The following is a 4,754-nucleotide window of genomic DNA, read 5'->3' as shown; positions in this document are numbered from 1 at the left end:
AAATGTGGCGACTATGAATTGAGATGTGCTGTCAGTGTAAATACACACTGGATTTTGAAGACTTCATACCAAAAAAAAAAAACATAAAATCTATCAAAATATTTTAAATATTGATTTTATGTTGAAATGGTTATATTTTGGATATATTTGGTTACATAAAATATTTTACTAAAATATTATTAAATTTTATTAAAATTAATTTCACCTGTTTCTTTTTACCTTTTTAGTGTGGCTAATAGAGATTTTTTAATTACTTGTTCACATTATATTTTTATCAGACAGTGATGAGGTAGTGAGTAGTTTTGGTGCCAAGCCACCATGTGAGATCTTATTCACTTTTATTTGGCTTAAGTTTTGGTGATGAGATCTTAGGAGATATTATTCACTTTTACCTGGCTTAATAAATACTTAAGCACAGAAGGAGTTAAGTATGGTTGGGCATGATGAGTTAAGTATATTCTTCTGCTACCCTTCACTGTTGAACTTAACCAAAGCTTTTCTTACTCTCTTTAAAGAAAGTACTTTCTCTCATTCTGGTGCTAAAAGCATCCAAGGTCTTCTTCCCAGATGCTGTTTCTTTTGTCTATTTCTCCCGATGCATCAATTAAGAATACTTTGATGGGGCCGGCCGTGGCTTAGCGGTTGAGTGCGCGCACTCCACTGCTGGCGGCCCGGGTTCGGATCCCGGGCGCGCACAGATGCACCGCTTCTCCCGCCTCGGCCGCGTCCCGCATACAGCAACTAGAAGGATGTGCAGCTATGACATACAACTATCTACTGGGGCTTTGGGGGGAAAAAATAAATAAATAAAAATCTTTAAAAAAAAAAAAAAGAATACTTTGATGACTGGGGCTTCCTCTGTCAGAGAGCTCAGTGCTCACCAACTAATTAACTCTCCAAAGAAAGCAGAGCTGCTATCATTTTGGCTTTGCTTTCTTACTCCCTCGATGTCTCCACTTCCATTTCCTGCTACGGCCAGGAGAGCAAAGTGGGGAGATCACCCTCGGGGGCTGCAGGGCCTCAGGCTTAAGGGCAGGCTTTTGTTTTTCCAGTTGGGAGGCTTTCCTTGACAAACAGCACATTCATTTCATTCCTTCATCCTTCCAGTGAGAGGGACGACTTTGCTAAAAGCAAGGGTCAAGCAGTTTTGCCACTGACCAAGCCTTTTCTTTGTTAATAGTACTTAGAAAAAAAAAACAACCCACATTTGAATAGATTAGAACAACCTTTAAATGGATTAACAGAGTCGATTTTTTCCCCTATTTCATTTCATTTCCTGTATAGTAAAACTATTATTTTTTAGCTGGCTTCAAAATTTCAATTCTTGTGTCAAGATGAATGATGTCATATTTTCTTTCAAGTTCATAGTTTCTTCCAAGTTCCACTGCCTGCTGGACTTCTCTACTTGGGGGCCCCACAGAGCCCCCAAATCAATATGTGTAAAGGAACTCAACTCCCCTCAATGGTCCTCCCTTCCTCACTAAATCTGTTCCTGGCACTACTGTCTTCCCAGTCACCAGGCTCAAAATGTTGGCAGCATGTAGTTCAATTCCTCTCTCTCCCTTCCTCTTCAGTGACAAACATCTGCCAGGTCAACAGATAATTTCATCTCTTGTCTTCACCCCCTCTTCTCTGTTCGGCTGCCATTTTCCTATTTCAGTCCTTCTTTGCTTCTTTTTCAGAAGATTGCAGCAGCTTCTTACCTAGGCTGCTTCTTGTCTCTCATTTCTCTAAGTAAATGTGTCCACGTTCATCTTCCTGCAGCGACTCTGATCAAGTCACTTCCCAGCACACAACCTGGTGCCCCATGAGCTTCAGACTAAAGTCAGACACCTCAGATCACTTCCTGCCAAGGTGGATATGAATAAATATAAACACAAGACAACCAACTGAGAAGCAAACTCCCCCAGATAAAAAAATTTCCTGGCATTCAAAGCTCTCTCTTGCCTGTCCCCAGTAGTCCTTCTCACAGCTCCTTGTAAGACTTTTGGTTCCAATAGAACTGAACTATTGAATGCTCCCGATATGCAAACCCAGTTCTTAACTTGCTAAACTCATGCTCTCCTCTTCATCTGAGGTTTTCTTTTCCTGTGTCTAGAAAGATAGTCCTTACAAATCTGTATTAGTTTGCTAGGGCTGCTGTACAAAGTACCACAAACTGAGTGGCTTAGAACAACGTAAATTTATTCTCTCACAGTTCTGGAGGCCAGTCCAAAATCAAGGTGTCAGCAGGACCATGTTCCCTCTGCAGGCTCCGGGGAAGGAGCTCTTCCGGGCCTCTCTCCTAGCTTCTAGTAGTTGCTTGGCTTGTGACAGCGTAATTCCAATCTTCATATGACATCTCCGTGTGTGTGTGTGTGTGTGTGTGTGTATGTGTGTGTGTGTGTGAAATTTCCTTTTTTTACAAGGACACCACTCACATTGGATTAGGGGCTCACTTTACTACAGTTAATATGATCTCATATTAACTAATTACATCTACAATGACCTGATTTCCAAATAGAGTCACATTCTGCAGCACTGGGGGTGAGGACTTCAACATATGAGTTTTGAGGGGACACAATTCAACCCATAACATCATCCTCATAGCCAAGCTCAAATGTTTCCTCCTTCTGGAAACATCCCAGACCCATTCTCCCTCTCCCTACTCCAAGCTTGACATAATCTTTATCCCTCCTTGGCCACTTTCTGTGCTTTATGACACAAGCACTGGCTTTGCATCTGGTTCAGGCATTCAAGTTGGCTCCAAGCTGCTTTTTGAAGGGAATGTTAACCCTGTCTGCAGGATCCTTACCTCCCACACCCATCTCTCATCACAGAAGATGGAGGAGGACAAGCATAAATGCTGCAAAGAGGGCTCTCCTTGGCCCTGGGAACCTGCTGCATGTGATGAGGAGGTGTCCCAGTGGCGATTCCCTGCCATGACAGTTGTCCCCAGAACCAGGGCTGGAGTTCTGAAGACACCTCTGAGGACTCACTCCTTCACCAACTGCTAGAGGCTGCACTTCCAATTGCTACCGCTGAAGAACTGAGGATGCTCTGAGCCATCCCCACTCCTGCCAGCAGCTCTCCCATCCAGCAGTTAATCTACTGTTTAAGATGCAGATCTTGATTTCTCTTCACAGCCTGCTCAGCCGCATTTTGCAGTTTTGATTAGGAGACAGCGCCCTGTGTGCAAGAATTAGGTCGGGTCACACCATTTAATAAAGCTATCATGACTGATGTGAGCACTACACACAAAAGGGAACAGGAGTCACACAGCTGTACTCTTTGTGGCATGAAATCATGCAGCTTCCACTTGGGCAGGGACCTTTTTGATGTCATAGGGTGAAGGATTAAGTCATAATTATGTAGATCTAAATTACCTTCCAGCAAACCCACTGGCGGTTCTTCATTAACATTGCAGCAGGCTTTAATTCCAGCCTAAGACTGATCACCCTTCAGCTGCCCGAAATCCAGCCTGCAGAATATGTTTGGAATTAAGCAGGGACTTTGGTTGAAAAGAACATCAGGTGCCATTTCTCTACTTTTGTCTCAGACTTGAGTTTGATTAAGAAGTGTGCATCCTCCTTTCATGATGGTGTGTGGGATGCGTGTTTGACTTTACTGCTCAAAGCTCACAGCACTGGAATCTGAGAACCCATAGTTATTAGGGATGTTGGATATCACCGATCATCTCAGTTTTCATCAGAAGGCAGTAAAACTCCAGGTCAGATTTCTTTCATAAATTTTATGACTAAGGTGGCCAACTGATATGACCATAAACATTTTCTAGGCCCAAATCATACTCAGAATCAAAGCTATAATATCTTAGTGTCTTTTCCATGTGCATTGAAATAACCAGGAGGAGAGGCTTAGAGAAAGAAGGGATCCACTATGAACTTGGATGTTTCCATCCCATATCAGGCTGTGGAGGCTGATCCTTGGTCAATATGCAGGATCCTTAGGATTGGTTAGTTGACTCTTGGTTTGGGTCACCCAGAAGCTTGTCTCAGCAAGAATTGCCTATGTCTAAGATGCCAAAACATCTCCATCTTCTAGGGTAACGTAGGAGACTGCCTCCCAGTGTTAGGCAAGATAAAACAGCCTTGTTTTAGGAGACTGTAGGACAGTCCCTGTAGGTAATAGACAGTGGGATCTGCTTTTCTCCATTGAGGAGGGAGCTAGGCTTTCTCATACTCATCTTCTGGGACTGGTTATCTCTCACAGGGAATATTCTTCCCTTATATCAGGTAATATTTAGCCCCTGACTAAAGTATAGAGGAGATAACAGAGTTGAGAGGGACAGTCTGGTCCAGTAGATCTCCAACCAGAATTAGCTAGTGGACTTAAAAAAAGGAAGATATTGCGAGATATCACTGTATGCCTACTAAGTCAACATCTCCAGTGCTTGGGTGTAGAATTTTCTTCTTCTTTAAGCTTCCATGAGGCTTAATTTTAATTGTAGCAACTCTCCTAATTCTTCTATTTCTGGTCTCTGTTATTTTTATCTTAGCTTGTTTATGGATATGTGTCATAATTCCAGTCTACTTCAAATTCTTTCTGGAAAATACATGGTAGTGGTAGTGGTGGGTGTCAAATTATAAGTAATTTGAAAACAGAAGTCATGCACAAAAATCCTCTACCCACTAGATAAGGAAACCACATTCATCACCTGTGATAAATGACCATTTATCTTTGCTTGAAATCTTTAAGTGACAAGCAGTTACCACTTTAAAATGTGGCCTATTCCACTCTGGACTGCTTTCACTACA

Source organism: Diceros bicornis, chromosome 3 (assembly GCF_020826845.1).
Source record: "Diceros bicornis minor isolate mBicDic1 chromosome 3, mDicBic1.mat.cur, whole genome shotgun sequence".
Classification (NCBI taxonomy): domain Eukaryota; kingdom Metazoa; phylum Chordata; class Mammalia; order Perissodactyla; family Rhinocerotidae; genus Diceros; species Diceros bicornis.
The sequence above is the reverse complement of the archived record's forward strand: the minus strand, read 5'-3'. Positions refer to the sequence as shown.